Source organism: Lutra lutra, chromosome 8 (genome assembly GCF_902655055.1).
Source record: "Lutra lutra chromosome 8, mLutLut1.2, whole genome shotgun sequence".
In the NCBI taxonomy this organism is placed as follows: domain Eukaryota; kingdom Metazoa; phylum Chordata; class Mammalia; order Carnivora; family Mustelidae; genus Lutra; species Lutra lutra.
This window is the reverse complement of record NC_062285.1, coordinates 143,201,072-143,228,735: the sequence shown is the minus strand read 5'-3', so window position 1 is coordinate 143,228,735 and position 27,664 is coordinate 143,201,072.

The following is a 27,664-nucleotide window of genomic DNA, read 5'->3' as shown; positions in this document are numbered from 1 at the left end:
GGAGCGAGAGCCCGACGGCTCACGGAGGCGCCCGAGATCCGTGCTCCAAGCGACTGCATGAGGTCACCCGCAGGGGGGGTGCTCAGGGCTCCGGTCCAGGGTCAGTGGGACGGTCAGGTGGGGCTGCGGAGGCTGGTCAGCACCTGAGACGTGGGGCGGGCTCCAGGCTCCAGAAGGAGAAGGGGAGGCACGGAGGCCTGAGGGAGGCCGGGGAGGCTCTGAGCCCCCAGGACACGGTGAGTGAGCACACACAAGGCTCAGGGGGCCTGGCCGGCTCTGGTCAGGATGGAATCTCAAGGGAGATCACAAGAGCCAGGGAACGAGTCTGAGCTGCAGGGCAGAGGAGAACCAGGCAGGACTTCAGGATTCCAGTGTGAACCAGCTCCAATGTGGGACCTGCCCAGGGCCAGGGGGGTCTGCTGTGTGAGCCAGGACCCCTCCTCTGCAGGGGCCACTGTGTCTGACCAGTTGCTGGTCCCTCATCGCTGTCCTGTGGACGGGAAGAGAGGGGACGCCCCGCCAGCGCCCGTGCTTATCTGTGAACTCCTTCGAGACCATTTGCGGGGGGTCCTCCTGGTCCTGGTGGGCCCTGCCCCAGGGGCCAAGTTGGGGTGGAGGGACGCAGCCCCTCGCTCCTCCCGGCTGCCCACAGAGGCCCTGCACTGAGCCGTGGGGTCACCCGGCCTGCCTTCCCGCTCCTGCCATCCCTCCCTGTCCAGAAGCGGCCGCGAGCTCCTCGCCTGCAAGTGCAGACGTGCAAGGAGCGTACGGCGGCTCCGCTCATGCCTCCAGAGACCGTGCGAGCAGCGAACAGTGGGGAACACACCCAGCCTGGCGCCTTTCAGAGGCGCCGCACACACGAGCCGATCCGCGGACATCCGGGAGCAGATCCAGCTGACTGGACGGGAGGCGACGCGCGGCCTGGGGCGGCCTGGGGCGGCCTGGGGCAGACGGAAGCCTGGGCCCAGTTCTGGGGCCGTAGCGGCTGCCAGGGTGCTTGGACCGAGGCCCTGAGGTCCCACCGAGGCCCGGATGCTGGTGGGGGTGGGGCGAGGACCCTCCAGCCTTTGGTCTCTGAGCCCTGGGGAATGCCTCCTGCCACGGAGCCTGCCTGCCCTGGGGCCACGGCCAGCCTGTCCATGGACATTCCAGCAGCTTCCGGGGAAGGGGCCCTGGGGAGCTGGGAGCAGGTAGGGGCCTCCCGGTGTCTGGGAATCGCAGTGCCCACACACGGAATTGTGGGTGTGCGTGCGTGTGCATATGTGTGCTCATGTACATGGGGATATGTGTTCCCGTGTGTGTGCCCATGTGCCTGTGCTTGTGTGTGCGTGTGCCCGTGTGCGTTCACACGTGTTTGCCTCCTCCCTCTCGGTGTGCCTGTGGACGAAGGGCAGGCACGATCTGGAGCTCAGAAAGCCTCCGCCCTGTCCGCTCAGCCCACCGTGGCTGCCCGCGCTGACGCCGCGTGCTGAAGGTCACAGGTGTTGACGATGAGGCCGTGGGAAGCTCCTGGAGAGCCCGTCGCTGTCCTTGGGAAGCCACGGTGGAGGGTGCGGGTTTCCGTCATTGCCTCCAAAGCCAGCGGGAGGTGTGGCCGGACGGGGACGATCGGGGGCAGATGTGACGAGGGCGCAGGTGGTAACTGGTGCTGGTCGCCCATCATCAGGGCTTTCTGGAGGCACTCGGAGGTCTGGGCCGCAGAGACCAGGGCGGGCCGCTGGCTCCCACACGTGCCGCCCCAGCGCCGGGCTCCAGCACACTTGCTGCCCTGGGGTGAGCGGAGACCTGGCCAGCAGCCCTGAGTGCATTTGGGGGTAAAATCAGTCCCAACCCCTCCTTAACTCACTTGGAGAAAACAGGCCGACAGGTGGTGAGGTGGCCGCCCCTTGCTCTGGACTCTGGGACTCCAGTCCCCTCCCCTCCTGCCCTCTTCTGTCCTCTCCCTTCCCCGGCAGCCCCCCGGCCCCACTGGCAGCCCTGCAGCTCCCGGGCCTGCAGAGCAGGGCAGAGGTCGTGGCTGAGAGAACCCGGGGACCCGAGGTCCTGGCGGGACTCGCCTGTAGACAGACCCCAGTGGCCCGACCCCTCCTCCAGGCCCAGCACCCAGCCAGGGACCTGCTTCAGGAGAGGCCGTGCTGGTGAGTAATCCCGACAGGAATGAACACACAGGGACGGGCGAATCAACTTCTTCTCTGGCCGCCCGCGTGGAAGAGCGGGAGCGGGAGCGGGAGCAGGAAGGGGGCTCCTCCCATTCTTTCCACGGCCCCTGCCGCCAGCACTGGCTCCTCTGACCACGCCAGCCTCACCGGGAGGGGCCGCACGGTGGGCCTGGCCCTGGGGCCCCCTTCCCCCTTCCCACACTGGCTCCTGCAGAAAGGAGCCCCTGCCTGGGTCTGGGGTCTGGTGGGGGGTCCACGGACACTTCAGATAAAACCGTGACCACAAGACCAGCCAGCGCCGGCTTCCCCTGGGCTGGAGCGCAGCCCAGAGCTGGACCCTGACCAGCAGACCTGCTCTGTGAGGACCTGTGTCCCTGCGTAGGGTCCAGCCACCTTCTGGGCCTGGGGACGCCTATCCATGGCTGGGGCCCCACCCGTCCACCCCAAACCAGGGGCCCGACGGATGGGCCTAGAGCGCCGAGTGGTCCCCATGCCACCACCTCCAGGAAGCTCACCCAGATTTGCTCTGGAAGGACCCCGCAGGTGGGCCGACAAGGGACCCCCTCAGCCCTGCCAAGTCCCTTCCCGGCCCGGTCAGCCCAGACGTCCTGCAGTGCACCTACCGGTGCCTCCCTCCCTGCTCCATCCCACTCAGCGGCCCACGAAAACCCCGGCCTCACCGGGTATGGAGGCAAATTCTGGGCCACTGAGAAGCTGGGATGGGTTCTGCCCTCCCATGTCTCCCACTGGGGAAGGTCCCCCATGCTGTGGCTGACGTGTCCCAACAGGTCCCTGGACCTCATGACTCAGGAGGACACAGAGAAACCCGTGTGACGTGATGGCGTCGGAAAGACCCTCTTGCTTGGCCCACGGGACGCATTTTCTCCGACACCATCCGCTGACTCAAAGCAGGCAGCCGGGAGAGCCGGGCCGTTCCTGGGCTCCATCCGGAAGCGGCCGGACCACGACGTCATAACGCAGACTTTGCCCCTTGAGTGGAAGGCTCCCTGTCCCCCGTGTGGCGCCTGCGGCTGTGCTGTCTTTTCCTCCCGGGAGCAGTGACCCCGGCGGGGCGGCCTCCGGAGTTGTGGGACGGAGTCTTCAGGGGCTGCGCTCGCTTGATTTCCAGAATGCTGCGGCCTTGGACATGGGGCCCCAAGCTGCAGGGCTCCGTGTCACTGTACCAGGCCTGAGCCCCACCCTCCAGCCTCCGCCTCACCCTCCCTGCCCACCTGGCACCCCGTCCCCCTCCCTGAGACTGCCGCCTTACACTCGCGCTCGGCCCCACCGGCAGAGGGAGACCCCAGAGCACAGGGAACCGAGCCTCGGGTTGGGACCGCACAGGTGCTCTCTGCCTCCGTGGAACTGACCAGAATTCACCAACGGCTCTGGTTCTGGACGGCGGCACCGAGGGTGGCACCGAGGGCAGCACACGGTCCCGTGGGTTTCGGGCCAGGGCTGTACTTCTGTGAGTCCTCCCACACCACAGACCTCATTCCCCAGTCAGCATGGAGGGAGCGTAGGAATGAGGTTCCAGAGCCAGTTTCTAGAAGGATGACTCTATCAGTGATGTCCATGACAGCCCACAGGAGGCAGGTCTCTCTGAGCCGCTGAGGGTGGCCAGGATGCCCGGCACAGCAGCCCCTCCCGCCCTCAGCACCTCCCACACCGTCTGTCCTGAGGCCCCACCCAGCCAGGAAATGTCTAGAAGCTGTGCTCTGCTCCTGCCCGCCCTGAGCCCTGTCCCAGTCTCCCTCGGGGTGCGGCCAGGAGAGCTCTCAGAGCCCCGGTTGGAAGCAGGCTGCCCCTCGTCCCCACTCTGCTGGGCTCTCAGGGTCCAGGACACACCCCAAGTTCTGCACCCGGATGACCCAGGGGGAATGAGGCCTCCTTCTTCCTTCCATCCCCTTATCTGTAAACATGGGGCGGGCGGGAGGATCCATCTACGATTCAGGAAGCAGCCGAGGGCCCCTCGTGTCCCAGCTGCAGCGCTGGGAGGGGTCAGCCCTAGGGGCCTGTTGTGTTGTCTTGCTTCTGTGGTATCGATTTATGCCACTAAGAAACACTGTCCCCGTACACCGTCTCCCGGGATCCCTTCATTAGCAAATGCAGCACAGACGGGATTAGTTCGCATTGAGCTGTCCCTTGGGGAGACTGTGACTTACAAGGTGTTCAGAACAGGAAAGGAAAGTCACCCCACACCTCTGCGCCACGCAGGTGCTCACGGAGCACCAGGAGGCTATGTCCTTCTGTCCAGCCCTACGTCCTAGAGGAGGCACAGCCCCCAAAGGCTGCCAGCCCGTGCCCTCAGCCCCGAGGCCACCGAAGTGCCCGCAGCAGAGGGCGCGTGAGTCCATCTCTGTGTCCCCCTCCCAGCGTCACCCAGGCAGCAGAGAGCTCTGGGCCGTCCCCTCGACGTCACCCTCCTGATGCCCCTCATGCTGAATTAGAGAAACAGGCCTGAGTATTACCAGCTGAGGCCGTCAGAGGCCATGTGGAAAGGCGGGGGGTCAGCAGGGACCACGAAGGCCCCCGCAGCTGCTGTGCACACCCGGCCGGGGACAGAGGCCAGCGTGAAGGGACTCTGATGTCTAGTAATCGAGGACCAGAGACTGGAGATTCGCTTTTGCTCCGTGGTAGCTGGAGAAGACCTTAGTGCTCTCCTGAGAGCTTGTCCCCAGGTTTCTTGGGGAGCCCTTGGTTCCCTTCCCTGGCCTTGACCCAGTGAGGGGCGGGCTAGCACCTCCAGTGCTGCTTTCTCCCCAGGCCACATGCAGCCTTGAGCAAGGCCACCTGGACTGGCTCCAGGGTCCGCCCACCTGCCCTTGGACGCATGTCGAGGACCTTCCCCAGCAAAGTGGGCTAGTCCAGCAAGCAGGGTCACCTTGCGGGTCCCTGAAGTCCTGGGGTCCCGCGGGTCCTGCTCCACCTCAGCCAGGTAGCCGTTTTGCAAACCGTGACACTGTGAGGTGTCACTTGAGGTCATTGACCCCAAGGCTGGTGCCTGAGCTGAGCAGAAAAGCTGGGACTGTGTGCGGGGTGGGGCTCAGAGCCCAGAGAGGACTGTCAGAGCGTCAGAAACGGGAGATGAAAAGCCATGTAAAGGACAAAGGAGCCGGGCGGGGTCTCCCCAGATCCCCTAGGGCCGGCCAGCAGCCCCCCTGGGGCAAAGCTCGGGAGCCCTGGCCCTGGAGAGGTCACCTGGGGCAGAACCTGTGTGTACATGTGAGCACGTGTGTGTGCCTTCGTGTCTGTGTGTGCACCCGGATGTGTGTGTGCACGTGTGCATATGCATGTCTGTGCATGCGTGTCTGTGTGAACGTGTGTGTGTGTCCATGTGTGTCTATGTGCACCTGTGTGCCTGGGCCTGTCTCTTTGTGTATGTCTCATGCACATGTGTGGGCACCTGTGTGTGCCTGGGCATGTCTGTGTGTCCATGTGTCTGTGTGCACGTGTGTGTGCCGTCCCTTGGAGCATCCTGTGTCCAGCCCCGTCCCCTGCACCTCCGCAGAGGAGAGCAGAGGTCATGTCCTTGCACACGGCACTGCTCGCCCTCCTGTGCTGGGTAAACTGACACCAGCGCTGCACGTGCCCCTGACCCGACCGCCGCACCTGGGCGTACACCTGAGATAGGTGTGAGCCCGCATGGATGTGTGTGCAGGGCCGGCGCAGCCCAGGTCATGCAGTCCACCTAGGGATCCTGCGGACGGACGAGGGATGCACAGAGGGCCAGACCCGGCTGAGGAAGCTGGGAGCAGGCCGTCTGGAGGACCACGGAAGACGAAGCCTCCCACACCACGTGTGGCAGTGCTTCCCGTGTCCCTGTGCTCTTACCGGGGACGGGCGGTAATTAGCGCTGAGGCTTTAATATTGTCCAGGCACCTCACGTGAATCATCTTCTACCCAAAACTCTTTAAAATGTTTATCGCACAAGCTGGGACCAGGGGAAATGTTTACTTACAAATTTACATATTTCTGTACTCTTTTTGTTGGTTAGCTTTGGTTTGTTTATTTTCTAACAGAAGGGAGTCCTCCCCAGCGAGGGTTCCCCGGGGGTGGGAGAGAGGCTGGTTCTGTGCCTCCCCTGACGTCCTCCGCCTCCAGGAAGCCCCCCGTGGGCCCCTCCCCAGGCAGCTGGGGGCGGAGGGGGGAGCGTCCGGGGGAAGGGGCAGCTTCCCTGTGCCGGGAGCCCGCCTGCTGTCCCCGTGTGTGCACTTCCTGGGAGGACTGGCTCCTGGCTGGGACTGGAGGAGGGGCGGGGGACGGAAGCCTCCTGGATGCGTTTTGTGGGTCTGCAGACCATGAGGCCGCAGCCCGCGAGCTGCCCCTAGAGCGTCCACGTTCATGGTGCACAGGGCTCATGATGCCCACCTGCGCTCTGGGAGGGGACATAGACTCTGCTAAACAGAGGGGGCCATGTGACCAGGGGAAGTGGGTACCCAGCGCCGTCCAGTAGAACGCATGCTCTTCCTGGCTGGGGTCTGGCACCGGCACCCGCGTGGTGCCCTCGCAGCGGCGAGCCCAGCATGCGGGACCCGTGGGACACCCCAAAGGCAGTCACATGCTCTGTCACACAACCCTGGGTGCTTTGCCTGAGCATAGGTAGCCTGGGAGGTGCAGGGCAGTGGGAGAGGGCAGCGCACGCACCCCCTTGCTCCCCGCAAGTGCAGGCTGGTTTGCAGGACTAGCACCCCAAATGAACACATGTTCTCACCGCAGCCCCAGTGCTCCAGGGCAGCCAGGTGGACCTGCCGGACATGGTACTGGTGGACAAGGCACCTGTGGCAGGGGATGCTGGTGCTCCACCATCCTTCGGGCTTCTGCTTCCCCTTACACCCGGGGCTGTGTGAAGGTTTAGCGGGACACGTGGCTGCCCAGCTAGAGGGGACACTTTCTGGACTCTCTTGTGTGGCATGCAACTGAGTTGTGACCAACAGGATCTAAGCAGAGGGGTGCCTCCCCTCATTGCTCTTTCTAGTTCCTAGTCTAGACCTAGAGACCTAGTTCCCTGGTCTCTCTCTCAGCTGAGATGCAGATGTGATGGCAGGAGCTGGAGCAGCCACCCTGGGCCCAGGGAGCATGGGTCAGTAACAATCTGTGCGTGTCCAGGCTCCTGCTCAGACACTCAGCAGGGGCAACCTGCACACGGCACCTGAGCTGGAAATGCAAAACCCCTCCCTCCGCTGAGTGCCTCTTTGTCCGTCAAGGAACTCTCAGACCGGCCACGCTGCCAACCCTCCCCGCCCGGAGCGGGCCCGTGGGCGTGTGGGAGCACGCGGACCCTTGGGCAGCCTTGCACGGGGGCGTGTTTGACCAGGAGACAGTGATCTCTGCTGAAATACTTAAACCGTTACCGTGTCTCCCAGGAAGCTGCTGACTTGGAGAATAGTAACGGAGATCGGAGGGAGGACCACGAGCTTGCTCGAAAGAGACAGGAGGCTCCGCGCCCCGAGGAAGCCAGACGACAGGAGTGTGGTTTCATACCAGCAAGAAGCTTCTCGGGGCGCGGGGAGCCCTCCCCCCGCAGGTGGGCATTGGTGGACACACGGCGGCGTCCAACAGAGCCACCGGGCGCCAGAAATGGGGCACGTGCGGCCATGCGGGTTTTTAAAAGTCCTTGACTTGGAACAAAAGGGAAAATTATACAGTATTTAGTATCAGATTAATGGTTGCTCCTGCATCCGATTAGTAAGTCCGAACACATATTTAAAGGCTATTTGAAGGACCCCAAACAGCCCCTCAGTCTGACTGTGCCCTGGAATGAACTTGAGCAAGGGACCCACAGCCCCAGCCCTCCCATCTGACCCCCGTTCCACTGAGGTGCCCCTCAGTGTCCAAGCACTGGACCACTGCCCAGCACAACGCCACCCCCATGTCCCCCCAGGGCTGCCCTCTATAGCCGGCCGTGCCCCCCACACATGCTGCCCTCCATGCCCTCTGTTTTGCTCCTGGGCCACCACCAGCCCCTGTGCCCTCTGGGGCCCAGACCCACTCAGCTGGGGGAGACAGGCCTGCACCTGCCAGATACCCTGTGTCCTCGGGCAGGTCACCCCAGCTCTCCCACCAGTCTCCTTCCTTCCTAACGACACAGGCCTGGCTTTGCTCTCTCCAAGTGCCCGCTAGGCTTGGGGACATGGGGACGGCGCCCAGCTCACAGGGCACGTGGGAGCGTGGGCCTGGAACTGGCACGTTCAGAGACACCTTCCCTCTCAGCCCGGAGCCAGAGATCCGAGAGCCCGGGGTCCACTGTGAGCAGGCATCCTCCTCTGGAGGCTCTGGGAAAGGACGATTCCCGCCTCTTCCAGCTTCTGGTGGCTCCAGGGTTCCGTAGCTCTCGGCCACTTTTCCATCCCTCTTCACGTGGCTTCTCTCCTCTGCGTCTGAATCTCAAAACCTGCCCCTCTCTCCTCTGCGGATGCCCACGATGCACTGAGAGCCCACGGCTGCCCGAGACGGCAGCGTCCTGAGATCTGTCATCACGCCCCGAGACTCACAGCTTCCCGAGCTTAGGGTGTGGCCACACGTTCTGGCCCCGCCCCTGCCCGATGCAGGCAGCGGGGGTCAGCGATTTGAGCGCGCACAGGACTCCTGCCCCTTTCTCCTGTCCCACCTGCGTCCCATCAGCTAAGGCTGCCCCTCGCCCAAGAAGCCTGTCCTGACCCCCGGAGTGGTTTCTCCTTTCTGCAGACTCCCAGCGGCCGTGCCCACAGGCACGCGTCCGGTCCCGGTGGCCCAGGGCCCCGTGCGGTCCCATCACGGCGTCTCTCCCAGGCCTCCGCCTCCCCCACCTCGGTCAGAGCCGCCGCCACACAGGATGCCTGGTCTGAGGTTCAGAAATATGTGGCATCAAGTGCAAGACACACCACCTGAGAGCGACACCAGGCGGAGCCCACACGGCACACAGAGTCTGGGACAGAAAGCCGGGGCGCAGGCCTGGGCAGGGGAGAGCCCGCGGATGGGCGCGCTGCAGGGGAGAAGCTGATGGGGCCCGTGAGCGCTCCCCGCTCTGAGAGTTTGATTGAATGGGATTTCTGGTTGAGCTTCACTGGTTATTGTAGTTTTCCCATTATTTTATTGTGCAAATTCCTCGGAGCATCAGCAGAATTAGAGGTAAACTGAACGGCTACTGTGAAGTGTGAAGAATTACCCTCAACTAACTCAACCACACGTTTGCTCCTGGGATCGTGGCACAGTAATGAGGCCTCGGGGCTCGCAATCTGGTGGGGCTCCGGTCACCTTCCCGGCCGCCGCAGCCTGGGTGGGGAGCCACGGCTCTCCCGCCCCCCTGGACCGCATCTGGGTCATTTGTGGGGGCTCCAGAGCGCCGTTCGTTGTGCCGTCGGCAACACAGCCCCTGGGAGCCCGGCCGGGAGCTCGGGGGCAGAAATTACATCCATCTCTGGTGTTCACTCACGGCGATCACGAACGCAGCTCTGCGCCCCCACACGCCCCAGACCGCGCGTCCGGGCCAGCGGCCAGCAAGAGGCTGAGCTTCCCAGGGTGGCGTCGGCCGTGCCGAGGGACATTCAGCCCCTGCCGGACCCGCCCCTGCTGCCATGCGTCCCCAGCGTCCCGCTCTCCACAGAGAATCCCCTGAGGAGGGCAGCGGTGCAGGCGGCCACACTGAGACCATCAGAACCTCCAGACGGGAGCTCGGGCTTCCGTCCCTTCGTGCGCACAGGCAGCCATGCCTGGAGCGGCCGCCACAGACGTTCCAACACGGCCACGCTCACTCCTCGGAAGGCGCGTCGGACGGTGACGGAAAGGCCTCACACACGTGGCACCTTTCGGGAGCTTGTACAGAGATCAGCCAGACATGCAGGCTTTTCTTCAGGTCAGTAAGTACTTAAGGAGTGAGTGGTGAGTTAGTGGAAGGGAAGATGGACGGACGGTGGGTGGATGATGGATGGATGGACGACAGATGGATGGGCGGTGGATGGCGGATGGTGGATGGATACAGGCACAAACAGGTGATGATGCATGGACAGATGGACGGATGGAAGATGGAAAATAAGTGACGGAGATTTTGGGGGAGGACTGCACAAAAGCAGAAGCTAGCACCCCGAGCCCATAGAAACTAAAAACAAGAAACAAAAAACAAAGGTTTACCGAAGCATCACGAGGCACAGCAGCCAGCTTGCGGAGAGGGATGGAAACCCACTGACACGGAACTGAGGACACACTGTGTGCCCGGGCCTGGGACACGCCACAGGAGAGGCCTCATTCCATCTCCGCGCCATCCCTGACCACAGTTGCCAGCATCTCCTCACTTTACAGGTGAGAAACCAGCACCGGCAGGTGCCCAGCTGCCGTCCCGAGGCTGTGCACCCAGGAGAGGACGGGACCGAGCCCAGTGTGCCCGGCCGCAGACCACCATTGTCCACGCACGGGGGACTCGGTGCCCAGTGGGCACCAGGAAGGATACAGAGAGAAGATGTGGCCTTTTCTCAGTCTCTGCATCCATCAGGGTGAGGCGGGGCAGCCCAGAAGGGGCTGGGAAACCGCCTGCCCCGTAGGCCCCCTCCCTCTCCTCCTACGACCTCCAAGCCTGCTCTCGGACCAGTTCTGAAGAACGACGGGAATTCAGGGCAGAAACTACTCTGACATGACAACGGCGGGTGGGTGTCATCACACATTGTCCAAACCCACAGAATCCACAACACCCAGACCAAACCTGAAAACCGCGACGCGCTCTGAGCAATACAGACGTGTCACCGTAGGTCTGTCGGTTGTAACAAAGTCCCACTCCCGGGGCTGCTGACCATGAAGGAGGAGGTGGTCGGGGGGCAGGGGTGAACAGGGAATCTCTGTGCCTCCTGCTCAAGTTTGCTCTAAACCTAACACTGTTCCAAAAAAATAAAGTCTTGGGGGCGTCTGTTGGCTCAGTCAGTGAAGCGTCTGCGTTCGGCTCAGGTCGTGGTCCCAGCGTGCTGGGATCGAGTCCCGCATCAGGCTCCCTGCTCAGTGGGGAGCCCGCTTCTCCCTCTGCTGCTTCCCCTGCCTGTGCTCTCTCTCTCTGTGTCAAATAAAGAAATGAATAAAATCCTAAAAAAAAAATAATAACAAGAATAACGTCCTAATGAAGCTGATGAACGGAAGCAGGGAGCCCCAGCAGCTGCACGGACCCTCCCGCCCCATTCTCTGGGGTCCAGAGCAGCGAAGGGTAAGTTGTAGGTCTGAGCAGGGGGAGAAGCCATAGTGGGGACCCAGCCCAGGGCACGAGGCTGGGGCTGGACAGGTACCCAAGACCGCCAGCTCCAGCCCCACGCTGAGCTGTCGGAGTAAGCCCTTGGCCGTCTGTCCATAAATCTCCACGGGGAGATTGCCAATGCGACCTGATTCGGAGTGTGGTTTCGGCAGCACTCGTCATGATTCCTCGTCTCCGAACCATGGACCTTTAATCTGACGTAGTCCAACGGCAGCTGTGAGCGTCCCGGGGCCGAACTCCACTGCACCCCTCTCCTCCGGCCCGACCCTCCACGACGGCCAGAGCTGCCGAACAGGACTGTGGGCAGGGGGGCCGAGGGCCCCTCTCGGAGGCACGACCCCCGCTGCGGAGGCAGGGGCGGGAGGGGCTGGCCGGGCCGTGCCAGGCGGTGTTGCCGACTCCCCCAGCTTTACTGGGGCCCTCGGGGGGCAGGAGGCTGCGGGGAAACGTCAGGGCCAGGCGCTCCCAGCACCGCAGCTGTGGCAAAGCCTCAGGCAGGAAAAATAAGGGTTAGGGTTATTCACGACCTGCTCCCTCCGCCCCTTCGGGAGGGGCCCGCCGGGGACCCAGTGCGGAGCCGCAGAGACTGCAAACTCGGCCCTGGCAGAGCGAGAGGTCAGGGCTGGGTCAGGGCTCCCCACAGGGGCCACGGGGGCCAAGGTCCAGCTGTGTCTCCCCATGGCCAGGGCACCAGCGTAGGGGAGAGCGTGTGAGAGAGAGAGGCTTTGTGCAGGTGTGTGTGCAGGGGTTGTGTGGGGCGTGGAGGGTGTATGCAGGTGTAGGGGCGTACATGTGCAGGGGTGGGGGGGTGTGTGTGCAGGGGTGGGGTGTACATGCACCGGTGTGTGGACAGAGGGGTGTGCATGTGTGTGCCTGGTCCCGGGAACTTGATCGGCTCCCGGTGACGTGCGCTCTCGCTGAGCCATCCAGCAGCCGCTATCCGGGCCCTGCTGAGCACCAGCACCGTGAGGGGCTCTGAGACACGGGCCCCGGGTGTTCCCTGCCTGCTGAGGCCTCCAGGCCTGTGTCCTTGTAACAGTGACAGGAGGTCCCACGAGGAGGCATGTGCCGAGTGCCCGGAACCGGCAGGAGGCAGCAGCTGACCTCTCCCGGAGTCTTGGAGTTTTGGGGAAGCGAGAGAACGGAGCAGGTGCTCTGGTCGTCCCCACGGAGAGATGATGGACTCCAGGTGTACAAAGCCGGCTCCTCTGGGAGGCGACAACACACTTGTGTGACTGGAGCAAATCAGGGCCAGGTGGGGTCAGCGGCAGGGACACAGCCCCCTCGAGCACGCCAAGTGCCTGCAGAGCCTGGAAGGGGCGTTTGGAGGAGGACTTGGCCATTCCCCTCCGAGGGTGACACCACGTGCCCATTGGGGCCCCCAACACTGACCACATCAGTTCTGAACCTCACGCGAGGCTCCCGCTCCATGATTGTTCAGCTCGGAAACGTGCTCCCACTGTAATGCGCTCGCCAGCTCTGGCTGCAATGAGACCGGTCAGCACAGGATGGTCCTGCGGGGGCTGGGGTGCCACGGCCCATGGGACCCAGATCTGTCCCCTGTGGACCTGCCACCCCTACAGAGCTGGGATCCTCCGCTGGGCCCTCTGAGTCCCGGGAAGGGAAGAGTGTGTGGGAATGCGGACACACACCCTTCATGCACGCCCCCCCCCCCCCCCCCGCCAGAACGCAGGACAGCGCAAACTCATCCGTGGAGAGGGAGCCTGGGAGCCTGGCAGGAAAGGAAAGGGGTTTGTCAGCCCCTGGGGTTTGGTAAGGTCCTCCTCGGAGATGCGTGGGCATGGTAGGGAGGGACAAGGCGGCAAGACCAGGCCATGGAATGAAGTATGACCCGCAAGTCCTCATCCCCTGGGCCAGGACCAGATGCAGGGTGGACACACAGACAGCAAGATACAGGTAAGACCCTTCCAGAACGTGTCAGAACATCCCCATCACCATGTACAGCCTGCGGCAGTGATGGACCCGGACACACTGTGCTCATGACAACGCGAGATGGGAAGGGAAGCCTCACCCCAAATGTTGCTCCTTCCAGAGGAGAATGTGGAGACCGCACAGGAGATAGTCCCCGACAGATGGTGCTGGTCTCGGGACCTGGGGCCCAACGACGGCCACAGACCCATCACCCCTGGCTGGCCGAGACTTGCCTGGGACACGCTGGAGGGTGCTGGTCCCATCGGGCCATCACATGTCAGCTTGTGCTGAGGATCCTGCTCTGGTTGTGGACGGGTGACCTCCCACGGCATCCTCAGGGCCCCTCTGGGGTCTCTACTGTAAGGGCCATAACCCCAAGCATGGGGCCCCCGAAGTCGCTGCCTCCCGACACTGCCCACAAGCACACCTTCACCGCATGACCAGAGCCGGAGCCGACACTGGGACAGAGCTGCCCCTTGCCTCCCTGTGAGCTTGGGGAAAGGACACGAGCAAGTTCCGTGGCTCCCGGCCACAAAGGGGCCACTGGAAACTTCGGAGGGAACACGGCACAAACCACAGGCTGTCCTGCAGTGCAGGGGCATGTGGCCACGGGGGACAGCCGGTGGACTGCGACCGGCGACTCTGGGTGCAGGGACAGGACCGCATGGGCAGAAAAGGTCCTCATGGTCCCGTGAGAAAACATGCTTCTGAGGAGACACAGCCGAAGCGCCTGAGGCGAAAAGTACCAAAAAACGCACAGTTCGAAATTGACCTTTTAAAGACACGGCTGTTGTTGAAGCAGAGCTGACCCAGGACGCAGCAAATGTCCGCGTTGGCAAGCACCGTGCGCCGCGCCCGTGCTCCCGTGTGTGCCGCCCCGTGCGCCCCGCGTGCCGCGCCCGAGCTCCCCTGTGCTCCTGCAGCTCCTCCCTGGGCTCACGGTGTCTCCCGTATGGAAAACAAAATCCGGTGATGGTGAAGATTCACCGGAAACACCCAAGGTGGGGGAGCTGTGGTGCGCGCGCCCCGTCAGACGGACTGCAGTTTCGGGCGAACCCCCAGCGTCAGTGCAGGGGCGGGGTGCACAAGGGGAAGGTCACCCGGGGAGGGGGACACGGGCAAGGGCACACATGGTGAGGGACAGGGGCAGGTGCACACGGGCAGGCGCACACACGGACGGGGCGCGGACACAGGGCTCGGTGACCTGACATGGGAACAGACTCGTGTCGCCCCCCACTCAGGGCCCACAGGGTCCCAGGCCGATGAGCAATGCTGCAGATTTTACCTCATCTTTCTCAGTGATTGGTACAACTAGCAGGAAAAAATTAGCAAATACCCAGAATATTCACATCACCCAATTAAGGAGCTCACAGTAGAAGACGCCCAACGATTTTACACCAAGAGCTGCAGGATACAAACCCGTCTGGACACCGGGGGCGGCGTGGGCTCCAGACCGACCGCTGGGCACCAGACAGACCACGGAGAATGCCCAGGTTCCAAAGAACCGGTACCGCTAGCCTGTCCTTCTGGCCAAAGTCTAATAGAATTAGAGTCTGTGAGCTTAAGAGTCCCCCCCAAATCTCACTGGAGCCTAAATACCATGAAACTCAACAGAGTTCGGGATAAAAATAAAATCACGTGAAATCATGAAGTACTTAAAATGAAAATGAAAATATTATATTTATTCGCAGGACACAGCTGAAGCCCTAGGAGGAATTTGCGAAATAAAATATATTTATCGGCGAGAAAATGATACCAGGTCTTCAAGTCAGGAAGTGAGAAAGTAAACAAAGCCAAGACCCGTCTGCCATCCCGCCGAGGAGAAGGGAGCTCGGGAAGTTCAGAAAGCAACGAAATGGAGGATAATCTGTGAGAAAAAACTAAAGGCCTAAAAATATTCACAAGACTGTAAACTTTGGTCAAGACCAGGGGAGAGAAAGCAGACATGATGACGATGTAATTCGAAATAAAGAAGAGTGATTAAAAACAGGCTCAAGGGAAATAAAACTCTATTTCCCCAGACGGCACGGCATTCATGAATTGGAAAACTGAGAAGAAATACATCTTTCAAAAACCCGAAAACGCAAACTTGGGCCGAGGAGGGGGCTGACTTGATGAGAACGGGGGTCTGCAGGCCCTGGGGGTCCCCAGCGTGGACTGTCACCAGCCTTTACACGAGCACGGCGGGGCCGTGGACAGATCCACTGGCACACGCGGTGCTGTCTTGTTCCCAAACCCAACGGCCGCCTTGGAAGCTGACTCAGTTGCCCACAGACTGTGTTTATCACCACAGACGCCCAGTGACGCGTCACGGACTCCAGGACACCTGGGAGGTCATCCGACGTGATGGACGACGACTTTCCCTGGAGTGCGAACATGTTTCAGGACTGGACATCCATCCTGGAGCTCCCCCGATTCAACGACTGAAAGTCAAAACTACACGATTGCCGGAAGAGGTGCAGAGAACACTGTTGTGAGTAAAAACAACAATTGGTTCCGGATAAAAACGGAACAGTCAGAAGGTTAACAGGATGTTCTCCATGCGGACCACGTCATAAAATCCTACCGTGAACGCCACGCCTCACGGACCCTTCACGTGGGTCCCAGCAAAGTCAGACCGAAGACCCGTTTGCTCGTGAGACCTCGTCGTCCCTGATTTTTCATGTGGTGCCAGGAACTCCGGCCGTGGGCACACACGCGTGAGGTAAAACAGTCGCGGTCTCGACGTGAGAATCCTGTCCCTAGAAGTCCCATGGGACGCGAGCTCAGGTCCACAGTCGCCGCCACGCTGGCCTCGCCCAGCTCCGTATTAATGCAAAATAGAAGTACGGTTCCCAAAACGACAGAGACATCAAATGACACGGTCCAACGAGGCCTCTGCCAGCCCAACAAGAACGCGCACGAGCGTCGTGAAGGTTGTTCAGGAGTCTTGCCGACGGAAACAGGTTCTACACAGTCCTGCTCAAAACTGCATCAGGACGCTGTGGGGAATTTGATGAAATCGCTCAAAAATCTGCATGAAATTTGCACCATTAGCTGAGTCAGTTCTGCAGAAGACAGGTGACTTACCCAGCAGGTGGCGGCCATGCAGATGAGCACAGTGACAAGTGCGACGTGGCCGTGGAGGGAGGAGGAGGGGCCACAGATGGGGACGGGTGGGCAGGGGAGGGGGAAGGGGACCTGGACGAGGACAGGTGGGCAGGGCGAGGGAGGCTCCACGGGGATGGGTTGGGGAGGTTCCCCCCCTCCGCACACACCCAGCAGCTGGTGACACGGGTCAGGAAAGGCTGGACGCGGGCAGGCCGAGTAGCAAACTGAAAACTCCCCCACGCTGATGAGGAAGAGAAAACGTTATCCCTACAGAAGCTAATGTCCTGGTGACCCTAGACTCAGCAACCCCACAGCAGAAACAGTTCAGTGGAAACACTCACACGTGCCCCGCAGAGCACACACAGGCACACTCAGCAGCACCATCACCATCGCCAAAAACAGGAGCGTGCCGGCACCCACTGTCAGCACGGGCGGGGCAAGGACTGTGCTCTGACCTCCTAGTGGGGTCGCCGGCCGCCAGGAGGACGAGGACCCACAGGGCTGAGTCACTCGGACGGAAGATATGGGGTGGAGAACAGCTCGCTGCCTGGAGAAAACGAAGCCAAACTCCCACTTCCTACACCAGGTTCAGTCCAGGGAGATTAAAGCGTAAGTGTCTGATGACAGACGAGGACACCGACCGAGGGACGTGGAAGAACACGCGCGCGAGCTTTATTTAAAGGTCTTGGAAGCCACAGGCAAGTTTCGAATCTGAGTGCGTCAGAAGTAACCATTTGGGGTGTCCTGGTTTGGGGTAGGCCGGCTCCAGCCCCCGGTACACCCTGCACAGATGTGCAGAGCGGTTCCCCGAGCACCGGAAGGACACGGGGTAACAGGTGCACCGGGGACAGGCCAGAGTGTGAAGGATCACCGGTCCAGGGTGGGAGGGTCTCGTCCGGCCTGGACTCCAAGGCAGCCAGAACACAGACGGGAGCCCCTGGAGCAGGAGCAACCGATTCAAGAGAAGCCGCTCCTTCAGCCCAAGGAGAGGAGATGGGGCCCCGCGGCTCAGGGAGAGGAGGAGACGGCCTCTTCCTGGTTCCTCTCTTCCATGTCCTTCTCCAGCCCCCGAGAACAGCAGCCTGCTGGCCGCCGCCGTGGCCCCTGGAGGCAGGCAGACACTGAGCGTCGGAGGGAGGAAGGCTTCTCTCCAAGCGGACGGCTCGGATCCCGAGAGCACCCCACACGGACCCCGAGTCCCGAGACGCAGGGTGGACGGGACGGCCGCTAGAAGCTGGTGCTGCCGCCTGGATCCGCTCCGGGGCACGGCCACCTCCACGCAGCCGGCCCTTCCCAGCGGGAACCCGCCGTGAGAATACGGTTCTTTAAAGTAAAAAGCGACATCTGGACGAAGACAGGACCGTCCCGTACGCACCGGTCGGGGAGGCTCCGCTGCAGGCCGAGGTCCGCCGGGAGCCGCTGGTCTGGTGCGAATGCACTCCAGCGTCATTCGGGGTGCCGCGCGGCGGTGGACTCCTGCCTGAGGTCACGGGTCAGGCGTCACAGGGGACGCTCCGGTATCAGAATCCGCTGGGCAGTCTGCTTTTCCAGCTCAAACACTCAGTCGATTTTCTACGCAAACCAGCATGGGCAGGCGACTTCCCACAAAGGCTGAGTGGCTTCCGATGTGTGTTCCGGAGGGTGATTCAAAACGCACCGGCAACCAGGCTAAACGGGCGAGGGCCACCGGGGGCCTCTGGGCCCAGGAGCCGACCTCCCTGCCTGACTCCCACCCGGCCCTGGGCACCCTCTGGGCCCTGCACCCTCCCACCGGCCCCAGGGCAGCATCATGCCCAGCGGGGCTGCCTCTTTCTCATCCCCCAACTCCGGGCAGACTGGACCCATGGCCTGTCTCCCCCTGAGGACGTCAGCCCCGGGGGTTTAGGAAACCGTGGTGCGTGGGTGCTGTATGTTACCGAGTGAACTGGAGACTGGGGAAAAACACAGCAGGAGACGGAGCTCCCGCCGGGCCCAGAGGAGCTTAGCGGGAGAGGAGGAGGAGCCCAGCCGCACACCCAGTCCTGAAAAAGGGCAGGAGTGTGCGGGGCGGGGGGACGGGAGTCACTGAGCAGCCCAGGATGGGGAGAGGAAGAAGGAGGGGCTCTTGGGAGGGTGGGCGGGTGGAAGGAAGCGAAGGACCACGAGGGGATGGTGCGGGGCCTTTTCCAGCACAACAGGCAGGAAACCTAAGAGACGGGAGCAAAATGCTGTAAAGACTCGGTGCCACTTAGATCACGGTCGACTACACACCGGCAGGGAGGGAGGAGCGAGCCTATGCACTGCGCACGGTCGCTCTCCTCTCGTGTGAACACGTGCAGGCCGTCCTAGGCAGGTCTTAGTGGATGTGGAATCATGAAGGCTCCAGTGTCTTCCCGGGCCTGAGGCTCTTGGAGCCCTACTCTCTTTGCCTCAGGGTCTAGTATGGCCGCAGGTGCTCCAGCCCTCACATCCTCTTTTGCAGAAGAAGAGGACTTCCCAGAATCCCCCAGGACACTCTGCCAGCATCTCATTGGCCGGAAACTGGTCGCCCAGCCGCCTCTGGCTGCAAGGTAGGCTGGGAAGTGTAGTCCTTCCGAGGAGCCGGGTGCCAGCCTGCAGGGAGTCCTAGCTCTCCAAGGACGGGAAGCACGGGCGCCGGGGCCCCCAGCAGCAGACCGTCCCCACAGGCCGCGTGTCGGTGGGCACACACGGCGGCAGAGAAGGCAGGCGGACGTCATGTTCCTCGGAGCGGGTGGCCAAGGCGTCTGAGCGCGGGCCTGACCAGACGGGCTCTGGCTGGCTTGCGGGAGCCACGATGGTCTGTGGGGTGTGGGCGCGCAGGGAGCACACACACATGAGACCCGTCGCTGCCAAGAGCTGCACTGGTCCCAGCAATCAGAAAAAAGAAGCCTCCTCCGTGTCCCCTCCGTCCCTCCCAACCAGTGAGGGAAGCCACAGACCCCGGGTTTATGGGGGATGCCTCCCCGACGCCTCCACCCCTCCCTTGGGCATCCCTACCCCCTGGAATCCTGCGGGCAAGGAGAGCCACAGCCGCCCCCCTGACCGGGCCTCGCCACACGTGTGGGCGCACACAGGATACATGTGTGTCCGGAGCCATGTGGCCGCCCGCGGTCAGAGCACAGGACAGCCCTGCCACCCAGGGACCCCCGCAGTCCACACCATCGTGGCCTCAGTGGTTCCCGAGACAGGTGGCCGGGAGTACTTTGCTGACCAGTCACTCTGAACCCCACGTCAGCCACAAATAACTTCGGGATAAGTATGCCCCAATATCATTCGGGACATACGTTCGCTACAGTAAATCATTCCTGTTGGGCGTCCGGCTGGTGCGGTCAGAGTGGTACCCAACGCTTGATCTCGGGGTCACGAGTTTGAGCCCCACACTCGGGGTGAAGAGGACTTAAAATAAGTGAGTAAACAAATAAACCACAAATTCAAAAAAAATTCATCGTCTGAAATTCAGATCTCCCGGTGCCTTCGGTGTTTTTACTTGCCATGTCCAGCGCGCTAGGCCTGGGGGTGTAGTCACCAGGGTTCTGCAGACAGAGAGGAAGACTTAGGAGTGCCGAGCTGCCTCCCGTGGTTCCAGAGGCCCAAAGGCCCAGACGCCCCAGGTCTGCCGCCCACTCACTGGGCCTTGGCAGAGGGGGGAACGTCGCTCCTTCCACATCCCGGGGCGCAGAGCAGGGCAGATGCAGAGGAGAGGTGCCCCAGTGAGGAAGGGGACAGAGGGAAAGGGCAGTGTCCTCCTCTCTGTGACCCCTGCTCCAGGGGCCCACCCACGGGGGACGCCTCCACGGCGCTCAGTCCATCCGCTGAATTGCTCGGCTCTTCCCAAAACACGCTCACGGACACCAGCTCTGGGGGCCTCCCGTAGCCCCGTCACACTGACACAAAGTCACCGCAGAGACTTTCTGAAAACCCTCCTTGCACTCTCCTGTGCCGTGTTCGTTCTGGAACAGGGAGACAGGGTCGGAGTTCTGGGTCAAGCTCGCCGGTGACGGACTGGCACCTGCTGCCGCCCATGTCCACGGGCCAGGGAATGGGCCAGCAACATGGCACACGTGCCCTCCTAGAGGTCAGTCCGTGCCTGGGATCTTCCGGGGGGACCCCTCGGGGGCAGCATCTGACCCACCCTCCCCCCTCCCCCCATTGGCAGTGGGCGGGCCGTGGGCTGAAAACACCTCCCTCGTCTTCTCTCTCCAGCTCCGGGACTGATGAACCCCAGCCCCCGCCACACTCCAGCCACAGGCAGAACTGCTGCTCCCTGATGGCCAGGCCTGGCAGGGGACACTGGCCTCCAGGCCCACCAGCCGAGCGCGAGGCTGTCCCTCCTGGGCGCTGTCTCTGCGCACGTCACAGTTCCCTCTACTTCTGTGCCGCCGTCACCGGAAACGCACTCTGACAACGCAAGGACCCGCACGGACCGTGTGACCGCGCGCTGGGAAGCTGGAACAGGGAACGGTCACTCCCTCACCATCCGTGCGGACAGAGGGCAGCTGCTCCGCCACTGACCGAGCTCTGGGAAGCTGCGGTTCTGGTTTAGACCAAGAGGGGATTAGAAGCAACGACAAGGGCTCGAGGGAAATCCGCACGACAGTGAGCGGGTCCCTGCGGACGAGCGGCTCTCCAGCACTCGGGAGCTGGTAACGTAAGACGTCCACGGCCGCCTCTGGCTCGTTTCAGGAGGGAGCACCGCGCAGCCCTCCCCTGACCCGTCCGCACGCCCCACAGCCTGCCTCTCTCCTCGGCCACCGCGGACCCGCCGGGCCCCAGCCCTCCCGTCTCCCCCGGGGAAGCCACTGTGTGCACTTCTGCAGCACACTCTGCCCTTTCAACGGCTTCGCCCGTGGGCCCTGCGTCCTGGAAGGACGTGTCCCCCAGAGCTGTTTCGTAGACTCCTACTCAACCCTCAAGACCCACTGCGTGAAGGTCTGTAATTACCTGGGGTCTGGCTGGTGCCTCCCTCCTGTGCGTGCTGCTGTCCTGTCCTCCAAGGGATGTGACCTGTCCAAGGGCGGGACCTGCCCGTCGGGGGCTCTATCCCTAGTATTTGGTACAGAGCGGGTGTTGTCTGGTGTTAGCCGAACTAAGATTATCTCCCAAATTTTAGTCCTCCCCACGATGCCCGAAGGCCCGACGCTGATGACACGGCATAGGCTGCGCTCCGAGTGTCACCTGAGTCGGTTAGACGGTTTTCCGCGAGGGCACCCCCCTGCCGGGCTCTCCCTGGCTCTGCCTGCTCCTTCCTTCCTGCAGGGTGTCCTCTTTCCAGAAGGCGTTTCGGGCATCGGCAGAGCTGGGGTGGGGGCAGAGCAGGGACACCTGGACACCAAGGGAGCGGCGGGTCTCTGGGGCTCTTCCAACCGGGGTGTCAGCTGTCTCCCTGAGGACCTCCCCCGGCTCGTCCCAGGAACAAAGCCCAGAGCTGGCGGCCGGCGGGGCAGCTCCTGGAGCCTGCTGGACCGCTCTGCCCTCTCCGGGACACCCAGGAGAGCCCCCGGCCCTGGGCCCCCTGACCCCACCTCCGGCTGCTGGGGCGCCTGAGCCGAGGACGGTCCAGGTGGCGATGCGCACTCAGGGTGTAGAGGGCACATCGGATTTCAGAACTTCCCACAAGAAAAAGTGTGGAACGGCTCGTTAATCGTTTTTAAAATTGGTCACACGTCATAGTCATCATAACTGGATGATTGGGTTTGAAATGACAATAACTGGATTAAATCAAAGAAATGACTGAACTGTAAGTTTTCTCCTGTTTGTCTTCCCTCACGGAGCGAGAGCGGCAGAAAGACGGAGAGCAGGCAACCGCCCTGCACGGTGTTCCGGGGGGGGGCAGGACCCGTGTTCCCCGCACACCTGGGCCCCATCCCAGCTGGGGTCTCCCCGCTGCCATCGCTGCGCCGCCGGCACGACCTCATGCGGGCACTTAACCCTGGACTCTCCCACCGGGCTCACCCTTGCTGATTCCTGCTGCCCCAATCCCCGTCTCCCCCAGCTCACGCGGGCTCCTGGGTCGCACAGCAGGGCAGGACTGGGGTCTGTGCACCCACTTCTGATGCCCAGGCCAGGAGCGACCCTGCCTGGGCCCTGCGAAGCCCACCGTCTGGAAGGCGCCGCGAGGCTTCATGGCTCAGGGGCTGGGGCCGGCGGGAGGCTCTGGGAGGCTCAGGGGACAGGAGGTGTCCCTGAAGTCAGACGCACTGCGTTTGGGGCCAGTTCCAGTAAGTACCAGCTGCTATCTGGACCCCTCTTCCTCGTCTGAAAAACGGGGTCCTGACGTCACCCCTGTGGGGCTGTGGGGCTTGCCGTGGGCCGTGTGCTCAATCAACCTCAGGCACCAGGACGGTCTCAGAGCTCAGGCCACATGCAGCCGGCCTGCTGCCCCACACGCTTTGCTCGTGCTATGAAGCTGGGACCGTCCCCACCGCCTTCCCCAGGGCAGCTCCGGAGAAGGGCAGGCGGACCTCCACCGGGCTCTGGCGCCGAGAGCGGCCGCTGGAAGGGCCGTGTTGGGGAGGCAGAGACAGAGACATAACTGGATTGTCCCCGCCACTAAGGACTTGGAAAGAGAGTCCCGGTACCCAAGTGGTCTCGTCCTGATCCGGGGAGGCGACCATGGGGAAGGGGCTGTCTCTGAAGACCCTCCCGGGAGTATCCCTGCTGATGCCGGTCTGTGGAATCGCGCCTGAAATCAGGGAAAACCCAGAGGAAGCAGCTTCCCGCTTTATGGGAGTGTTTACAGATAGAAAACAAGAAACTATTAATTTTAAAAACAAATTAAGTAAAGAAGCGGAAGATAATGCCATCTTTTTTCCCAAACTGTCACCGATGAGGAGGTAATGTGTTAAAGAATGCCTCTCAGATGACACAGTAAATTCCATTTTTATTCCAGCGATTAAACCGGAGTGATTTATGGGAATCTGCGGAAGGCACTTTCCCCCCGTTTCTCAAAACATGGACAGAATGCATCAAAGGGACCATTCACTGCCCCCATTCCAGATTGATGGCATTCTGTTATCTTATCTCGTGATTTATAACTTTGTTTTTCTTGAGATTCTAATCTTAATGTTGTTGACCTGTTTGTAAAGCGCGACACAGTATCTTCCTCTGGTGACAGAGAGCCCTTACCTCTTCCCTTCCGTGGTTCTCAGTCGCCCCTGCCCCGATGCGGGCCGTGCCCCGCTGGGGTTGCACGCACCCCTGCCTCGAGCGTGGGGAGAAGTCCGTTGCGTCGGCGCTGGAGGGGAGGGGAGGGGAGGGGAGGGGAGCACTGGACGAGAGCGGGGTGGAACGGAGCCAGGTCCTGTCGTCGTCACGCAATGACGGCCTCTTTCGAGCAGAGATGCCGCTGGTAAAGTCGCGACTCCTTGCGCGTGGTCACTGACTGGGTCGCGCCACCGACGGGTCAGCGGACAGATGCACGCGGTCGGACGGGTGGGCCGAGGCAGGCAGGTGCGTGGGCAGCGAGGGCAGTGCGTCCGCCATCCTGATGCAGTAAAGCTTGGAGGCTCCGTGAGCCGCAGACACGCACGGCCCGTGTCGAACACAGCCGGACGCACACACAGGACCGACGATCGTCTTCGGGAAGGCAGCCCAGGTCCTCCACCCAGAGCCGGAGCAGGAGCTCGGATGGCTTCCTTATGAGGCAGGAGACCCGCGGCTCCTCTTCCCACAGGTGCCCCCGCCCGGCGCCGCTGGGACCCGGGCAGTTACAGAAACCTCCGTGTGGCCAGCCTGACTTGTGGCGCCTCTGCCTGTATGCCCGGGGCCATCTCTTCTGGATTCTGGGGTGACCAGAACCGGCTTGTTCACGCAACACTTGGCCAAACCCGTGAGCAACCCCAACTGCTTCCAGAGAGCTCCGGCGTCCCTGCTGTCCTCCGTGCAGAGCGAGGTCCCGGACCCCCTCTCCAGGAACAGCTCCGCCACCTGCCCTGGGGTCTCAGCTCTGTGGGGTCTGCGCCCAAATTCCTCCCAAGGGCCCAGCGGGGGGAATCTGATGGGCAGCGGAGACGGAGCCGCCGGCTCACCGTTCTGCCGCCTCCAGAAACTCCTGGTCTCAGTTCCCGGCCCCAGTCACCTTCCCGGGAAGCTCCGACCCGGGGGGCCCAGATTCATCCAGAACCAGGCTCCACCCCCCAGCCTCGCTGGTCCCAGGACAAGAGACGAGGGGCATCCACGCGCGGCCATGAAACCCCATCAACTTACTCTCTCCGGTGGTTTGGGTGATTCTGTTTCTGTGAACATGAGGTCCGTGTGCTCACGCATCGAATGTTTTTCACTGTGGAAAGCAGAGCTTCCCCCGAACCCCATCAGCTGGGCAGAGTCTGGCATCAAATGAGGGAAGCCCCCGGGAGTCGGCTATGGGCAGGCAGCGGGAGGGGATGGGGAGGGCGGGGAGGGGCCGGGGAAGTCCTCCACGCCCCCCTCCTGCCTCCAGGCTGCGTTCAGCTCTGGGAGAGCTGCGTGGCCTCCCTCCCTTCCACCCGACACACGTCTCAGTGACGCCCGCGGGGGACACGCGACGGACGGTCTCACCGACCCTCTTCCTGCGCCGCCGGTGGGGTTCGCTCGCCAGCACTCCCTCGGCCGGACGACGGGTCACGTGCTCTTCCCAGAGAGCCGTACAGTTCCCGAATTTTCTTATGGAGAATTTTATTCCTCTTGAATATATGGATTTGGGTGGCGTTTTTTGTTTGTTTGTTGGTCTGTTTGCCTTTATATATGAAAGAAACTGACTGGCGTTAAAATCGTGGAGCCCCTTCCCTCTAGCACTGTCCACGCTGTCCCGTGTCTTCTCACGAGACGTGGTAGGAGCCACTGAGGTGCTCCTCTGCGGTCCCCACGGTGGCCCCCGGCTCCGTCCCCCACACAGGAGGCCTGGGACGTGTCCCATGGCGGGTGTGACCCCATGGTCAGAGTACATGATGGCCAAGCCGTCGGTGCTCACCGTCCTCAGCGTCCACTGTCCACCTGGAGGGGCTTCCTCCAGAGCCCAGCGAGGGACGCGGGGCCACCGTGAATCTGACAAGGTCGACACCCGCTTTGCAGGAAACGACCGTTGCTCCAGGAAGCTTCATCCCCTCCCCTGAGCGTCGGTGTGTGTCCCCTGTGGGTTCGTAGGGAGCGAGGCCGCAGGGAGAATGGACGGCCCACATGTCTTTCTTTAGCGCTTCCTTGGGTCTCCTCGCACGTGGTGACCTCCAGGTGGCCTGGACACCGTGAGGCCGGCAGACGCCCTCCTTCAGGACGCAGAACCTGCTCCCTGTTCCGGGAAGGCGTCTCTGCTGTGACATCTCTCCCCCAGTGGGTCATGCTGGTTCTTCCGGGGGGCCCTTGCATTCGGGGACCCCCGCGTCCCGCATCTTGTGTTCTCCGGCCTCCCGGTGTCCCTGCCTCTTCACTGGCCCCGAGCCCATCTGGCAACAGCCTGATCTTTTTGTTGCAATTTTAGATGAATCGTCAACTTGGGGACAGGGGCTCTTCTTTCTCAGCCTGTCCCCAGAGCCCCGGACGTTTGCACCATCCGTGGTTTTGTGGTGGCCTCACGCCGAGCTGTGACTCGTGGGCACCGAGCCCCCCTACGGCTCTGACGCGCGCGGAGCCCCTTCTCTCTCAGGCGAGACTTTCTTGCAGTTTCCTCTTCTGATGCTCCTCGTTTATTTTCTGTCTCCCCCTTCTCCTCTTTGCCAACACGCCTGCGGAGCCCCCAGACCGTCTGCCCGCAAGGCCGTCCTGAGAGCTCCGGCCTCCCTGGTGTCCACTGGGCTCCAATGTGGCAGGTGTGGCTTCCATGCACCCTCCGTGTCCCCGAGGACGGCTCCCCTTCCCTCTGCCGCTGGCCGGGCAGTCGGGTGCCTGTGGCTCATTGCTGAGCCCAGGTGGCCTGACAGGGTCCAGCTGGGGGCACGTGGACAGTGGCCTGAGGTGGACACAAGGCTTTCCATGGGGAACCCAGACGCTGACTCCCGTCTAGAGGTTTCTAAATACTGAGCCAGCGCTTACCTTATCTCTCCCAGTGAACTGTCCTGTCTTCAGCACAGGGACCTGGGACGAGACGAGGGCTGGGTGCTCCACCAGGACCCGACTGTGCCAGCAAGGAATCTGCTCCTATTAACCCAGTCTTCACTCTCCCCAGGCTGCCTCCTGGGCTCTGGGTCACTTCCCTCCGTGTCTGGGAACTTCCTTCTTCCCCTGGGACGCCTTCTGCTCACGGCAGGAAGGGAAAGCGCTTGACACACAGCTGGGTGTTGCTCTCAGGGGCAGCGACTTCCGAGACTCGCACGGCGACGTCGTGTGCTCCTTCTCCCCGGGGAACTTGCCGGATGTTTTCAACGGATGATCGACTCAACACGTCACTGCTTTGTTCTCGAGCCACGAACCCCTGGTTCTCTCCTACCCGTGACTCATCTTCCTGGGACTCCAACGCGGCGAAGGTGGCCCGCGCTTCCGCTCACACACCCCTGCGCATCTTTGTCCCCAGCCTCAGCCACCATCACGTGCTCCCCACACGGTCACCGAGGCACCCTCCCAGGTGCTCCTACCCGTCCCGCTGCTCCCGGCTGCAGTCAAGGGGAAGTTCACTTTCTTCAGCCGAACAGTTTGGTCCCTTCCTCCAGTAACAATCACTCCTCCCACCCCGATGGCAAACTGAAGCTCACGTTCGTGCTCATCTGTTTACGTCTTCCCGTTTTCATTGCCCGGGACAGTTTTCACCCCGCAACACGGTGCAGTGGGATGTGGTGGGGAGGCTGCGTGGAGGGGCTCGGGGACCCGGCAATCGCTAGCTCTGCGTCTAGTGACTCATTCAGAAAATGCCCCCAGGCTGACCCTTTGGGGGCTTCAGTGAGGTGCCAGGTTTCCCACACTCTGTCCTCCTACCTCCTCACTTGTGCAGCTCTGTCTCATGCCCAAGACTGAAGCCCAAGGTCAAGGCTGAAAAGCTGTCTGGCTCGGGTTGGACCTGCTCCAGAGACCACGAAGTGTGGACCAGGGCAGCTGGAGCAGACGGAGCGAGGTGCTGCTTGACCATACTTGAGAGATGCTCAGGACACAGAACGGCCCAAATGTAACAGTCACCTGACCCTGGAGCGTGTAACGGGCTGGAAGAAGGCAGCGACGGCCCCCAGGTCTCTGGCATCATCCACAGGACGGTATTGGTTCCGCTCACTGAGAGGGGCAGAGGGGTCATGAGCTGAGCAGCACAAGACATCCGTGAGGAGATGCTGGGGACGAGGGTGGATGTAGGTGGAGCCCTGGAGCTCAAGGTCAGGTGGGG